We start from the raw sequence: 18,253 nt of genomic DNA on the forward strand, positions 1-18,253 counted from the left end.
GTGCTTATGGTGCCCTTTGTAAGTAATTTATTCGGGCCATGAGTGGTGCATGGCAAAATGTACAGCTGTCAGTCGATTCACTTTGAATTTGAAATATTTCATGATCAACAATGCAGACAAAAACCAACGTCCGAGCATCTTCATTTAGTTTTAACTCCTGGTCCATATGTACAAAACGGTGGTCTTGAAAACGGTGCATAAATAGTTTTGCCCGACATCTAAAAAGGATACGTATGAATATAAGAATATGTACTAGATAATTTTCAATTAGTCACTGCATACTCAAAAAAAGGGTGGCTTGAATTTCCCATATGTATAAAATCATATCAACATAGGTTTTGTCCTTTCAATCTATCAGAAAATACACAATTACCTACTGCAAGATGCAAACAAGTTGCCTGAATTTACTATGCTTTCATTCTATCGGAAATTATGTATTTCGTTATTATGAAATGGAAATCCATTGTCACCAGGCGGCTACTTTCATATCATTGAGATTATCAGTGACTATCAGTGACTATTGGTAGGGTTACAAGTTACAGAACAGTCCGAATGTTAAATTGGTATATGGCTAATAACCTTATCTAAAATAAACATTAGCTTACATCAATATACACCACATCAGACCTTGTAATATCATCAAATATAATATCGACTACTTCTTCCAAATATTTCAAATATTCACAACACATTTATAAAAAGGGACTGTAAAATTCCTCAAACATTTGGATGCCTGTAGCAAATGTGTCATTGTTTCTTCTCCATTGTCTTACAACTATGCGGGCGATCGTTGTTGTACAGTGTTTATTATGTTGCTGTTGCTTACAGTTTTGTGATTAGGTTTATGTGTTGGAGGGGTCCAGAATCTAACAATTTTTTTTTAATTCCAAAATAAGAGATTTGAATTCATCTCATTTCTTGTTTTTTCCTTGCTAATAGAGGTCATTCCCCACTTAGCAGCATAGTCATATAACCGAAGAAATAAATATATGAATTTGATAAAGAAGGGATTCAATCACCAGCCTATATATCAGAATGTTTCAGTAACGAAGATGGGTTTTGTGATAACTCTTGCAATGAAACACTGCGAACTTCTTGGAATGGACTACACGCTGGCATCTAACGGGAATGCCAAATAGAAGGGCTACCTTTACTGTACTGTAGTTGACTCCAATTCAACAAACGATCATTTGATTAACTATTCAGCTATTCTATTCACTTATCTTATTTATTAGGACATAATTTATGTAATATACATTGGCTGAGATAAATATACCTGCCCTCCGACCCGTCATCTTCACAATGTCAAGCTAATATGAACTACGTTTAATACCTTGACTGCAATAGCCACCTTTTTGTATCGTAGAATGCAGCGATTTAATTTGATTGTACACTAGCAAATACAGCCAATCAGAGCCCTGGACATTAAGACTGTGTGTGCGCATTATGGTTTATTGTTCACATACTTTTTGTCGAGGGCTTTTCTTGGCTGTATTCGGTAGAGTAAAATGCAATCAAATCTTCGAATTTAATAACTTATGTGATACAAGAAAGGTGGCTATTGCAGTCAAGGTTTGTAATAGCTTGACATTGTGAAGATGCCGACCTGTGTACAATGCATTGTTATACAGGAAACCGTAGAATTCACCTGTCGTAAATCTTAACCCTGTCTATACGTCTGATAAAATATCATATTTTATTAGCCAAATTCTTTAAAAGACCATCAAATCTCATAGATAAGCGATATAAAGGTGATTCAATTTATCATGCACAGACAACGAGATTTCAATGAATGGTCGCCATCTTGAATTTCGTGTGATAACGTAAAATTGAGGAATCCCAGCAACCACCTAAACCGGAGCGAAATTGTTTGTTTTGGCTGGTGTTGTATTATTTTTCATGTTAGACTTTCTCCAGTATTAAACAGTAGGCTAGTGATTTATCTGATATTCTGTAATCTTTATGGCGAGCTTATTGACTCAAATCGACTTCTGTTCAACATAAATTAATATCCATCCATTATTTACGTCACATATATTATTAATATCTCGTCTGAGAGAATAAAACCTATTTTCTCATAATTTGAATATAATAGAGTTTCTAGTATTATGTCACCATTGCTTGATAAAGACGGAAGTATCATAGTCGAAGTTATATATTAAATCAGGCCTTAATGGTATCTAACTGTGTCCACTTATTCAATCTGTAACGATTTGACTACACTTTGGGCACTCGTGTTTTTGTGAAAAAGAAAGACGATTTCGTTGCCAGTAATATATATCTCTAGTTTTGACGGCTTAAACAGGCCATTTCTTTTTCTGTACAGCCACTGATATCAATTTAATGTGCATAAAACTCAAGAGTATCTTTCTTCTTTATCCGAATGTCGCAGTTATTAAAACTGCGGGAAATTTTGTAAGAGAAAACATTCAATTTGGAATCGTGAAGAATATTGATAGAAAATAGAACACGGAGAAAATATTTTTATTAATATTCGCCTGATCAATTTTCTACAAGAATATGAACATGATTATGTAAATGAAATTATTAAAAACTGGAAAAATGTCAAGATCGGTGACGAAAACAAATGGGAAGCTTAATTTCTAGCTGATTATCTTTAATATTATCTGATTGAAGATACAAATCCAGTTATTAGACGGTCATTATTATTGTTCATAGCCGATACAAATCTCGTTTTTAGCCATCCATTATGGCTGCCCCTTTTGTCAATAAATTAACTCATTTGATATTTAATCTTAATTAGGACAAACTAAATACTTTAAAGTCTGATTTCGTTTCGATTTATATTCCGGACCAATCGGAAATCCCTAATTTGATTAATACCGACGAAGAAATTATATGAGCGATCACGAGAAGCAAATTAATTTGGTCATAAAACGCTCGTTAAACGGAATGTGAAGAATAGAGAACGAATAGCAATGAAGCGCGTGAAAGAAATTTGATAAAGGCACTAATGATTGTGAATCCAGCAAAAATACTTCGTTTCGTTTGAGCATTTGTCAGAAGATTTGTATAAAACCATTCTAAAGGATGATCAATGGAGTATCGCTTCATGACATCCATTGTTAATTGAGACAGAATTGAGAATCTTTAGCCTGTTTAGATGTGATTAAATTCAAGTGCCTAATTCAATGAAGACATTGGTTTATCTTTCCTGTGTCCGTTTTATGTATTTCAGTGTGTGGTATGATGTGTAATTGACCATGGTTTTATTGTTTTGAGGTGTATTTTAATATGGCCACACATAATATTTCTTCTAACGATTGTATCTGAACAGTGAACAGTTTTAGTAGGTCTCAGAACTATTTTGATCCATACAGTGATGCCCTCTGATATTTGTCTTATAGGGAGATGAGAATAGAGAATAGAGATCAGCATAATACTCTTTAGAAGTACAGCCATTTCTAATTTAGAAATTAGAAATTTGGAGAAGACTTGGAATAATCTTTTTTAAGTCAATCTTCATTTCAGGATAAATATTTTCATGGAATATTTAATATGATCTATTGACACATACACAACTTTAACCATTATAAGAATTACATGGTCTGCAAACAGTAAAAACATTTTTGAAACGAAGCTTCGTGACGTCTGTAAAAAAACAAGGTCTCGTTCCACAAAATATGTCACGATCAATTTTGTCGTAAGTGTGGTTTTTCTCAATGTTAAATTCTATATTAACGACAAATTCTTATCGTAAGACTTTTTGTGGAACGAGGCCCTAGTCTTCAAGAACGTTTCGTCCAGTTTTTGAGACGTCCGTTAAGATAAGCGGTATTTCAATTTTTCTATGGACTAAATAAAAATATTTTTACGGATTAAGATTTATAGACAAGACCGACCTACTGTAAGGAATAAAAATTTGGTCTGTAATTGTCCTAAACGAGTTAATCACTGTATGAATTAATACAGTACGGTCCGATTTAATGGTTCGGTGTAAAGAGGTTGTCTATTCTTTGTAACAATCTGCTAACAAGAGTTGAGTTACGCCCTCTGACAGGCAAGGGCAGTAACTATCAAGAAATATTAGAAATGTCAGAACGTATTGGACCCACGAGAATCACTTATGATGTGGATAATTTGTTTTAAGAGAGAGATGATAAAAAGGAGGTTGGAAATTGAACTGGTTTAAGTGTGGTGAATTCTATTTTTTGTCGGAGATCCCGGGGGAAATGTTGTATGCGGCTGAGACCTACTACCGCAGCTCACAGCTCAATAGCTAATCAGTTTTCTTTCTACTATCTTTATGGAAAAGAGCAAGCGATTAATTTCCATGAGGTACCCAAAGCAATTAATAACGTTAAATTTGTACTATAAATCACGCTGATAAAGAGAAATGATTCCAGTTAGTTGACACACACTGTTTCTAGCAAATTATTTCCCAGCCAAACCACTAAGGTTGGCCAAGTAATAAAATGAAAAAGCTTTCAAGATGTATCTTTGTGACAAATGGCTCCAAGAGGACGGACTTGACTTGCAGTCTGTAATACCATGTTCTTGTTGAGATAATAGTGCTACTTCTATATAGAAAATAACATAAATTTTACTTCTGGCAGCCTCCATACAAATATCAGCACCACAACAATAGACAAATATAATTGATAGAAGCGACCCTTTATCATTTTTCTAAGAACATAAGCGGCTTGACGTCTGGTTGTCATGTCGTTGACGATTCCAATAAGAAAATAGCTGGTAACAGTAAGTGATCATTTATCTAGATCCAAGTTGTGGACGGCTGCTTTTTAACGTAATTTGTCCTATCAAGTTTAACCTTCAGGAGACCCTTTTTGTGTCAATTCGCTATTGATATGGCTTCCAATTCCCATTTAGTGAAATGAAACAAGTCGAAGGCCCTGACAGATGACGTATCAATGTGTTGGCTGCTGATAAAGTAGCCACAATTGAGTAAATGGAAGACTGACAGATCAAAATGTCGAATGTTAGCTCAGTAGTTAATCATTTAGATTGTATATTTGAAGAGTAGCCAGAAGTTTCCTTCAACAAAACAAACGATGCATCATGTAGCTAGAGAATGAGAGGTTGGCCACATTTTACCATGGAGATTTTTCCTGCTGAATCAGGCTTAATTCCCAGTCCATTTGATTCTTCTGCAGATCTGAACTAAAGTCCCATATGCGTCTTTCTTCATTTTCTGTGTTTTTGTCAGCATTCTCTGGAATGGTTTGAAGTGAAACCTTCTGATTAAAATGCAGACCTTGAGTTTCGTTTCCTGTACTTTCGGAAGGTTACTACATTTGAAGTAGCCAGAAGAAGAAACACAAAAAGAAACCTTCAGATTTGCAATTCGAACAGATTGAAATTAATAAGAATAGTGCTAACACTTCACGTACACTTTTAGTACACAAAGTACGCTACTAGATCGTGTCCTAGACTTCTCCATTCCTCGCCAGATGGTGATGACGATTGGTTAGCCAAAATCTGATCAAATACTGCCTCGTTAAGACCATTGTAAAACGTGAGTGGTGTGCCGATACAGAAAACTGGAATGAATTGCTCATATAAGAAGCGATCAGTGATCAAATTGAAGCCCAGAGAGACGAGCTATTCTGTTGAAATAAAATGAAGTATTAATTTCCCTGGTGACCTGAGTGTTGAAATGAGAGGGTAGTTTAATGAGTTAGGTTTGAAGATTAATTGTTAAAATACGGTTATTGAAAGGGACTAAAACTATCAAACCACTCGTTATTCAACTCACTGCTTCGTCGTGAAATACTACCAGGCTAAAAAAAATACTGAACACCGTAGAATGAAACAGGTAGCTCAGCATGGATTGTTAAAGGATGTTGATGAAGCTCTAGTACCACTAACAATTGGTAGACAAAGTGTGTTTTCTGGTCAATGAAATCAAGTCTAATTTTGGAATATTTCGCCACTAAAATTGGTTGTTATAACAGGTACCCTCCTATATAAAGCACTGGCTAAGGTTACAAGAAGAAAACGGAAATTTCATCTCGGAAATTTTCATTTTATTGCAGTGCTTAATTTTTAAAAAAAGTTGTAGTAACCCTTTAGTCATCGTTTTCAGGAAATGTTAGTCATAATCGATGTGATCATAAAGCATACCCTTGACACCTCGAACCTATAAAATTAGTTTAGACCTCGATAAATACATTATAGTAATATATTCACTGATTTACTAAACCAAGCAAAACGAAGAGAAAAACCATAGTTATAGGTCTGTATGATATGACACGGCCACGGCTTCATTAACTAATAAAGTAATCAAAGGTTGAAAGAAGCTATTTACATCTGAAAATTATTGCCTTATTGTGTCAAAAGAGCGTCAAATTGTGATGCTGTGCAGAACATTACTAAACACACTACAACTCATTTTAAACAGCTGGTAACCATTCACATCAAATCTCGTAAATTCTCATTCATTAATTACGTCATAGGTTTTTGAGATCGCGCGAGTCAAAAGAAAGTATACGTCATGAGTTTCTGTGTACAATAGCATTGGGTATAATAGTGGCTTAATTAAGGCTGTTTATTGGTGATCATTTTGTCGTTTAAAATAGATTAAGTGACAGTTTTTCAGCCCCGTGTTTATTGTTATTGATATCAATTATCCGCTAATTGTCTCGTGATCGCACTCTTTCATTCACCTGATTGTTTGCACGTGACATGGACTCCATTTTGAAAAACGACGTATTTTGTCGGAATATTGTCCTATCTTTCATCTCGTATTTAAAATTCTCATATCGTATGCGTCTAAGCTGGACAATACTATTAGAATGATGAATGAGGATTCTAAACAAGATATAGTGGAGAGCTTATCGCTTTCTCTACGCTAATAGGCCGACTTTTGTAGCAATCATAGACTAAATTAAAGACGAAATGGAAAGTTTAATCTCCTTAGAAGAGGGAAACGCTAAAGCAATGATGAATTCGCCACTTATACTGTCTGTTAAAGCCACTTTTATTCGCATTTAGGTTCATCTGAGAATATCATTTCCATTGGGTCGTTCAATCTAAATCAATTAATAGTGTTTAACTTTCTAACTTAAGCCTGATGTAAGAGAACAACAGTCCATTGAATGGCATTTTGAAGCTTTCAGCTAAACAATTAGAGATCATTACGAACAGTAATCAATATAGCCCAACTATTCACTTCACAAACTTAATAATCATTAAATTTTATATTGCTCAGACTAATTTCTCTTTCTGTTGGCAACCTCCAGGAACTTCAACTCTTAGAATGTATTGGCATGGGTCACTGAAAATACTGTGAATGTGTCATAGAATAAGTTAAAGTTCCAGGGACACTAGTTCCTACTCTCATTTCAGGTAGAAAATACTAATTTTTAAACAATAGGTATTCTCTGTCAAACCGGAAGTAACCTGACTTCCTATTTGATCCATTGACTTGTATCTTTATGGTTATGTAACTTCAGACTTCAGTAATGCAGACAAAATCAGAAGACAATGAGGAATATTAAAGTGTTGTATATCATTATATTTAATGAACATGCCTCTCTGGATTGGCACTGCCCAGTAAGTGTTTCTAAAGTACGATTCTCTCAGCCTTTTCCAGCGTATCGACAAATATTGTTTTGATTGCTGTTAACGACTAATTATTTGGCTATTGTAAGCTATATTCTACCATATAAAGGTGACAAATGGTAATAATTGTCAACAAGTATAGCAAATAATTGATAGGAGTCTTTCTTCCCAATACAATATACAAATCTTAGAGTGATTTAAACATTATCAACTGCTTCATACTATTCATATTACAAATCTCATTCAAACGTGATTGTCCGAGATTTTGATGTCTAAAGAAACAGTCTTTTGTTGTGTCAATCACATTAGTCCACTTCAATAAACATTTTATGTTCGATTTGAGAAATAAGGAATAATATAGTCATAGATAAACTTAGTTATTACCCCTTAATGTGCCTCGCGTATTGTCTCGCCATTTCAATTTGTCTTTTCTATTGGCTCGTGCTATTGTTCGCGCCTGTTGTGTTTGTAGCCAACAATAACTCGACCAATTTATGCCAATAAAATTCACCATAGATTGAAAGAGTGTTTTGTGGGGTAAAGAATATATTATATATGGGCTATAGAAGTTGAGAGAAGAAGGGGGCAATATTCAATAAAAATGATATTATTATCAGAGTATAAAGTAAAACATTTGAATACCCAGCCCAGGTGCTCTCTCAAACACTTTTATTCAAAACACCAATTTTGTATCCAGGATTAAATCGAACAAAATGATCGTTTATTGCACAGAGAGCTTATCTCCTTTCGGTATCGTTAGAATCAAAGAAATCGCATTAGATCAGATCGTTTTCATTTGGGTGGTATAATCCGCTTAAGGCAGTAAAATTTGTAAATTCAGGATGGTCTTTTTTGAATCGCTCGTTTGATTGCTGTGGATTTGCATGTATAGACAATGCAATGGGTAATTTAGGCGTCACTGATGCTTGCAATATTGATAGGTTATAAAGTAATATTTCCCGTTGTCGATTCGATTTTCAAACGTCTTGTTGTGCTCTCTGAGGATGATTTTTTTTCAAAAAGTAGGAATCTTCAGGAAGTGTTGTGCCATTTCAAATGACCTAGTTTAAGAATAGTGCACTTGCTCACTGTTTTTGCTTCCTTAGTGTTTGAGAACATTGTAATAAGTTTATAGAGCTAAAAGTGAACTCATTCAAGATATTTAACGTTCCATGGTTTTGTACTTTCTAAGCTAGTGAAAATTAAAACTCCATGCAGTACGCAATACACGATGCTTTGCAAAAACCAAGGCTGTCACCAGAAGGTCGGAGAGGCAGATATGGACAAGAAACCGACGCCCCATTCGCTACAGGCTGTACAGGATACCTCGACCTCTCAGCACGTTGGTTATTTGATTGATTTTCAAATACCCCTTAATTTAATTTTAGAGTTGAAATTCAACTACTTCAAACTGTCCGCTTTAAAATATTAATTAATATAATTGCAATTAAAGTCTGTAATATACCGCTACCATATGGCAATGAATTAAATTATCTTAGCCTAAAGATAATGATAGAAACCACTGTATGAAGCCTTGTAATAAATTTATGAGCTACATTCCCCAGTTGAGAGGTTTGGTAACCATGTGAGTGTATGGTAGACGGTAGTAGGTTTATTATAGTCGACAGTTTATGATAAGTATTTAGTAAATAAGATGACAATTAACTTCTGATCCTGTCTCATAATTAATCTACTTATTCTAATCAAATTATAATATCACCAATATATTTTTTAACTGGCGAATATCATTAAATATATTTCTTTCAGCAAATGAAAGCACAAATGATATCCAAAAACATATTATCATTGTATTTATAGAGTCCAAAATATTTTTTATAGCAATATAACTTCACTATTTCATATAAAAATCAAAACCTTATTTTTCAATAATGTGTAGCAGCATTTCACTCATTGCAGGAGAAACATGGGTTAGCACTGTACCAAAACACTCGAGATCTGGAAATGGATTGATCGTTTCTGGTTCTATATTTCATTTTTACTTGGATAAAATTTTAACAAATAAAAATAAATTGTGCACCATCTGCACTTGCAAGAAGAAAACAACATTCCATTCAATATTACATATTATTCTACATGTATTCATTACCTAATGTTTATTATTATAGGTAGTCTATAATTATGTACCGTCACGAACCTAATTCTTACCGATTTTTAAAAGTAAAATAGAGCTAGCTTCGATACGGTTAACATACCTGAAATATGTTGACACCTGAAACACCCTTTATTTTTGTTTTGTGTTGCCTTAAATGGTAAGGTTAAAGGTCATTGTTAAATTTGAACACTATTGACTGAAGCACGAAGTTTCTCCATTTGTCATGGAATGGTTTTGTTGTGTGACCAACTCGAACAATTGGCCAAATGACATTATATTTTCTTTAAAGATTAATTTTTCCCCACAGAAAAGCATGTGGCAACAACTAAATTGCGCTTTACGAATTTTATGTTTCTCAAAAATAGACTTGGAGTGATCTGCGGCTGATCCAAAATATTACCACACTTATTAAAATAGGTTTAGCTTTCGAATTATGATTGGTCAATTAAAAAATCCATTTTAAGTTAAGTTTTCTTCCACCAATCAGATTGCTGCATTTCTCGATGTCAAGACAATGCCTTTAGTCTACAATCTGAAGTTGTATTTTCGTTCAGAAAAGTCATACGGGGTCACTTCCGCTTGTACATTTGTATTTCATAAAGTAACCTTATTTCACATTTTCATTCTGAATAGTGATACAGATAAGAGAAATCAAGTTTAATCTGCTAGTAGGCTAAACGACCTCCTCCCTTTAAGACACCTATATCAATAAGGAAAAGCTATAATGATATAAATCAAGAAAATTGACAAACGTATGAGCTGAAGAATTGAATACAAATAAATGTAAATATAAGTAAATAAACCAGAATTTATAGTCGACTTGAAATTGATAGAATTGGATAACAAATGGGGTTTTTTGTCGACCACAACAAATCCATGCAGGTGTTTTACACCCAACAAAACATTGAACAAAACTACCTAACGTTTGATGTTATTGTTAGACAAGCAGAGTTTTCTACGTTTGATACGTGGTTGGTGATCATTTGAATAACTCCTTGGCGTCCACACGTTCTTTGGGATAGGTCGTTTACAGAGAGTGATTTATGATCTTCGATCTCCTATGAAAGTCCTAATCGTATTATTTGTCATTTTATTGAATAGAGATTTTAATAAGGAGAAAGTCAATGTCAATGGCGGAGTGTTTTTTGTTAGCGAGCTTTTTGTTAGAAAATACATTGAATTCGACTGATTTGTATACACACGTAGAAAATTGATAAGCTTCGATTTTGAATTAATGGTTATTTTACTAGAAAAGGTTGTATTGATATTAATAATGTTACTCATTCATTGTTAATGATAGGAAAACGGTCATTACGGGCTATAATCACTATACAGAGTTATAAGCAACGAGAAAAGACATTAAGAACATAATGGCTATGAATTCTAAAAAGGTTGTCACTTTTTCCATTAAATAAGGGTTAGCATTTTGTAACTATTTGAATAATCAACTAAACTTATAGCCCACCAACGTGGCTGTACATTTTAATTTCATTGTCTACAAATTTAAGAAGTATTTTGCAATGGATTTTCATTGGTAGCGTTTCGTCTATGAAAACACAATGGGTTGTTCCTGTAAATCAATAGTTTATTTTTGGCGGTTTTCTGTTCCAAGGTCAAACAAACATTTCCGTAAGGTACTATTAAATAAAGCTTAAACTTAGTACAACAAGTTTCATCCCATAGGGCATGTAAAACGGGAAAGCACCTGTACAGTTATAGTTGCTTTCTATCGCTCTCTTCTTGAATCCTCTACAATGACGAAACACTCTCTTTAGAAAGTCGAAAGTCTGTCTGTCACTGTCAGTGAACTGAAAAATTCTGTACAGTTTCAGTACAATCAAATGAATAGAAGAACGCGTCTGTACCTTACTTTCTAAAGAACATGTACACTGAAAACAGTCCAATGGAGCAGCATAGCGAGGTTGATGGTCACAATTATTTGAGCAAGTTTGAACACAGAATTTACCTCTGTTGTGTTTTGCAAAGATGTCATTGGGATCTAGCGATAAAACTCATTTTTTGTTATTTTCTTACGTGACAAGGGCATCGTGCATTGTTGAGAATATATTGCCTACAATTAAAACATGGAATGCATAGATCATGTCATATTTCAGGCATATATTAGACTACAATCAAGGGCAATAAATCAACAAGGGAGGTAAGTTTATCTAATCTATTATCAGGTTTATTTCACCAAGAGAGAATTACTTATATTGTAAACATTTGGTAATAAATTTGTATTTGATTCTTAATCTCAGACATCAAAGGTGTTTTATTATATAATAAAAAGTCCAATATGAGTTTAATATGCATATTTGTATTTGATCACATGACCTTTTCAATTACTATAATGTAAATACTACTGTTTAGATAATGCAAACATATTTATTACATTTTGAAAAAACATTCCAATTCAAATCAGCAGGAGTTTAGAGGTGAAATTCTTATTTGACTATCATACATGCATTGCAAATTCCTCGACACTGTTTCTTTTTCTATTATAGTGTATAGTCTTGTCCGTCTTCGTTGCCTTAGTAAGGTGCCGAGGAGTAAAACGACAACCTTCATGATTTTGGTAAAGTAACGATTAGTAAGAAAGCTCCAAATCATCACAGATCGTTTTCATCATCATCATCATCATCATCATCATTGAAATTCTTCATTATAATGAATCATCATCATAGTTACATGGATCGTTATCGTTATCATGGATTGCTATCATTACATGTATTAGAAGAGAAGACAGTATGACAGTAAAAACATCCATCTGCTAGGAATCCACAGATAGACGAGACTTCAACTTCGTATAGATAGGTTTAAATCATACAATTGTGTAACTTTCAAAGTTAAGACATATTGTGCTTCTGAATTTTAAGAAAGAAAATTAAATCTGCTCCAGTCTGTCTCTCCTTCCATCTGCCTTCCCCCATTTTAAATCTGATCATATCTTTTTGACAAGTAATTCATTATTCATCATGATGTTATTGACTGCTCTCTTCTGGAAAGGTGAATGTATGGACCTCCTGAAGGGCATCTAAACAGCTCAAAATTATTTTTTGAATGAGTCAAAACTCGCCGTCAACCGTCCATGTAATTCGTCGAGCGCTCAGGTGAGTCGGTCTCGGCAGCATCAAAGGAAATATAACTGCAGGTATCATTGGTTTTTGATATTGCCTCATTAACTAACAGTGGGATACTATCTCGAACCTCTAGATATTGTTAGTGTTTAATAAACCAAAATTTTCATATTAAATATCATAAATCTGAGCCTCTTCTCTTCATTAAACCACAAACTTTTCACTATTGGCGTCGCTGTTGTGGTTTTAGAAGGAGAAAATGTGTTTTAAGGAGTATATTAATATCTATAAATATGCGACATCAAACAAAAGATTGGTTTAAAGATAGACCCCCTTTTGTTCTGGGCTAACGTATTTATTAGTGTCATATCGTCTTATAGATGCAAGTACAATTTAGACAGAAAACATAAACAACAACAACATTGTTTCACTTGGTTGCTCGCTGGATTCAACATCTCTTAGACATCATAGTCGATTGAATAAACTTTTAAGTAACTAAACAACGTTTGATTTTCTGATCACTTGAAGATTTATCTTTTAAACTTTTATTAGTCAGTGCTCTTATTGTTTCTTACCGACCTTTAATTAACTACCATGATTTTATGCAATTATGGACAATGTCAAGTCCAATTCAACATGGAAAAGTTTATCCAAATTCAAGAGAATACCAAATAAGAACGATAACCCCAAATAGAGATTGCTAGTGATGAACATCAAAACCAGAAAAAAGCATGACCACTGACACTTAAGGAACAAATTCAAACTATTGCTGAACAATATTTCTAACGACCATCAACACCTACCAAACAATAACTCGTGAATTTATATTTCATTTTTTCTCGAAATGGTAAAATAAGTAGGGGATATCCTGGTATGAACAAAGCTTTACAAATACCTACAATTTTCCACATCCAAGAGTTTTATTACAGTGTTTCTTTTTTCAGATTTTTTCTTTAATAAAATGCAAATTTATGTTACTTTTATAGGTAGTTAGTTTCCCATATTAAACTATTAAACACAATATAAACCATGGCCGAATGGTAGCGTATGAAAGGCGTATATACTTGAAAACACGATGCGATTAATTTTTGAATAAAATTTGCATATTTTTCACCTATTTATTAGAAGTGTAACAATAGAAGGTAAATTAATGACGTGTTAAATATAACAAGTTTTATTTAGTTCACTGGACTGGTAACTTATCAACACATATTTTAAACATCAGGCAAAGTTTATTGTTTTCCTTTATAAGTTTATAATGAATTAACTTACTACCTTTATCAATCTGAATATGTTTTTTTTACAAAAGCAAAAGTAACACTTTGTTTCGTTAATTTTGTAATCTGTCACTACTGATGTAAATATGTTACATATTGTTTCTACAATTTTAAATATTACACTTTGTTTCCATATTGATATATTATGTCTCTATCGATGTGTTACATTTTATTTCTATAATTGTAAATTTGTTATACTCTGTAACCTTACGTGTAAATATGTTATACATTGTTACTATACTTGTAAATTTGTTATTCTTTGTTACTTTACGTGTAAATGTGTTACATTTTAGTTCTATAATTGTAAATTTGTTATACTTTGTTACTATACATGTAAATATGTGATACTGTGTTTCCTACTTCCTACAATTGTAAATATGTTACTCTTTGTCTCTATTAACATGCTAAGATTTTGTTTCTATAATTGTAAATTTGTTATACTTTATTACTATACATGTAAACATGTTATACTGCTCTTACTTCCTACAATTGTAAATATGTTACTCTTTAAACATGCTAAAATTTTGTTTCTGTAATTGTTAATCTACTATGTAAATATGCTTCATCTGTACCTTTACATGTAAATAAGAACAGATACAGATACTCAATGAATATATTACAATTAATTGTAAATATAAAACGTAAATGTAAATTTACAGTGGCTTCCCTATAAATAAATCTGTAGACATATTATGATTGAGTCCAGGCTTTAATGTTGATTAATTCTGTAAAAATAATGAACAACAATATGATGAATAAAATGGTATTAAATCTACAAGTGTTAGAATTAAAATACTGCTCGGATTATTACACTGGTTAATAACATGTCTATATAGAGGTATATCTCTATTATTACTATTTGTCAAGTCGCTATTCATATACAGTTTAATATCAACTTACAAATAACTGGATCATTCTTCTCTCTTACAGGTCAATGAACAAATTTATTGCTAAAATACTAAGTTGGTATTAATTAAGTACAAAACGCTCGTTTTAATATACGTATTGCAGACAAAACATTCATTGTTATCCATTTTATTAACAAATTATTTGACATATTTTACAACATGATTGGAGTTTTACAATTTATTCTTACCGTTGGTGCTATAAGCAGTAAGCAATTGAACTGCAATGGTGACACCTGCTCTACGAGTGCCAACTTACACTAAGGATCTACAAAGTGCAGACGCACCCGATTTGATTCACAAAAGGTATAATGGGAAAAAAGGTAAAGCTTATAGTCCCGAACCTATGGTTTAATTATTGCACAATCATTCTATCAATAAGAACTTAATATAGAATTTTTGTTTATAACCTAAATGAACCTCTCCCACTCTATGCCTTGGCATGGAAGGTCCTAATTTCTTATGGTAGGGAAATAATGCTTTTCAATGGACAAGATATTATTAAAAGGCTCAAGCTTGTCAAAATTAGGGTCAAATTGAGTTAAAGACAATTCTATTCAAACAATGCAAATGAGAAAAACGTTAGTCTAATAATGATAATAGATTTTAATTCATAATCTAAAACATATTTCAAACATCTTATATTGTCTCTGATTATTGTTATTAAAAACAAACGTTGGTTGTTCGGATGAATGGGGTGCACAAGTTCCAGCAACCATCGGTGTAATTTTACCCAGAAACACAGCTAGTCAAATAAACAGTCACAACCACCGGAACCTTACTTAAAACAATATGGCGGAGCAAGATGGCGTCATGAAGGTCTTCTGATATCTTATCTGGCACCGAAATCGACCGTTTCCTCACTTAAAACGTTTACAGGTGTCATAGAGAAACAGAAAATGAATGAGTATAGTGGAAAAAGGAAGTGGAGAAGGGTTTTGTTTACAACTAGTCTAGTAATTGTATTATTATTGAAATAGGTGTGAAGCAAGTTGGACTTCTACTACGTTTATTATTTGATTATTTTGTAAAGATTTCTAATAACTAGTATATTAACCTTTTAAATGTGTTTAACACCAGTTAAAATCGTTCATTTTACTAGAATAGATTTAATAATGACTCACGGAGAAACTCAAGTTAAGCATATTACCATGAACCCTATTATATATCAGAATCCATGATGTATGACGTACGTAATTAGTTTTCACACAAACGAATACAAACATTTATACCATAAAAATATACAATTATCTTAACATATCTATAATTTGCATACTTGTTATGTTCCAGAGAGTGGTCCTGTAGATATACATTGTACGCTTAAGAAGGTTTACTTTGGGATAAGGTTTTTACAGCACGCGAAAAACAGTAGGACATAAAACTACATTCCTTTCTAAGAAATTTCAAGTTGATAAACAAGAAGACAATTTAATAACAATTTAAATTTTAAAAGAAATATAAGATGAAAAGAAATTATCAGTATGAAAATTGAATGAACGTTGTAGAATGATAAAGTTAAAAGTAGAGCTAATAGTCGCCTTGTTTAAAGTGGGATTAACGTAACAGACTTGAGCCGAGATCAAAGTGATTTGTTTACAAATACAACAGGTTACAAGATACTACCAGTGACTTCTGATAGAACAGTGACTACTGATAGGGTCGGTCGTTTCATATCATAACTTTCTTATTGATAACTTTATTTTGAGAAGGACGGGGACAGAGAATGACCAACTGGATAGAAGATAATACCTATTCAATGTTTTGAATTAGGTTCAGAATTGTTCTGCGACTTCTGTGTTGCTTTTCATCTAGGTCAGATAACAGAAAGTTTTACAGGCAGATGTTGAAAATTGTATCTCTCTTTTGCAACAGCCATTTAATTTCAACGCGTCCTGCCTTTACAACCAGGACCCTCGATTTCCGTTCATGTGCACTCAACATTTTCATGTTCGACCCGTGTTCAGAATATCGGGTTGTTGAATACATGAACACTTTCTCAATTTGTTTTGGAATGGAGCCCCAAAACTTGTGAAAGCGAGCTAGCTCCAAACACACTGAGTCACAGTGTTTCACTGTAAGTTTTGAAGCATTATGGGTATTATTGTTGTTTCTGTCAACAGTTTCAGTGTCATTACTGATAATCTTGCTTGAGCAACCTTAACTGTGTGCACGTGTAAATGCACGGGTGTGCACGTTTTGTAAAATTGATATAGCTCAAAGGTCAAACTGTTCGTAGATTTTATTTGGAGACCTTCATCTTGATTAAAAGGGTTAATGAAATCGTTTTACTTCATTAGGTAAACGTCGTGTTAATTAACCCCTCGTTAGCATCAGTGTTTTCAGTTTGCACGTGCATTCAATATTACGAAATAATATTAGTCCTATGTTAATTATTTGATTTTTTATCATGGAACAAGAAGACAAAAAATGCCGTTGGACTGATCAGTTTTGGGATTACTATTATTAGGTGTCCCCAAAAAAGTATAGTTGTTGGTTTGTACTCAGTAATTTTATACATTTGCTGGGAATGAAAATAACTTTCAAACATGGTAAAATTTTGCTTTGATCAGAATTATATATTATTTGTGGTTAGCTAACTAACCCTTTAAGGTAAAGCACGACCGTCGAGTAAAAACGGAAATATGGTAAAGAAAACCTTGTCTTTGGTTACGAAAATAAGTTATTTTTGATTGATAATTTGGTCAAATGGTTACGCCCCTTTAAAGCGATACAAGGCAATGAAGTAAGTTTGTCTTTATATTTCAAAGACATGAAAAAAACGAGAAGCAATGCGTTTAATCAGCTATATTGTGACAAAATAGTCGTAAACTGAAGTCAAACGAGTATAAAGAGATAAAGTCAAGTAGGTATTGTATGATGATTACCCAAGAGCTGATTATACGAAACTAAAGATGCTAGATTGGTATTGTTGGTAGCTAGCTTTGTATGTGCCGCCATCTTAAAGTATCAATAAGCATTGATTATAAGCAATAGTAGAACTCTCGAATGACTTTACACCGAAATAATGGCCACCATCAAGTGCAAAGACATTCTCAATATCTGTGGGAGGACGCTTGTCTAAATTAACCCTCCCATTTCACAAACTAATAGAGTAATATTAATGATCATCTTGAAACACTGGAAATAGAATTAACGTTGACGGTCTCGATAGCACTCTAATAGAGGCTATGAGCCTACAGCAGCCTTTTATGCTTATAAGACTCAAAACTATGGGCATGGGCATTCGTTTTCGAATATCAGGTGTTTTATTAAACCGATTGACATTAAATCTTGATTTCTGATTGTATTGAATTTTGTTTGCTGCTGCCTTGTTGG

This window comes from Lottia gigantea (genome assembly GCF_000327385.1).
Source record: "Lottia gigantea unplaced genomic scaffold LOTGIsca_19, whole genome shotgun sequence".
NCBI lineage: Eukaryota > Metazoa > Mollusca > Gastropoda > Lottiidae > Lottia > Lottia gigantea.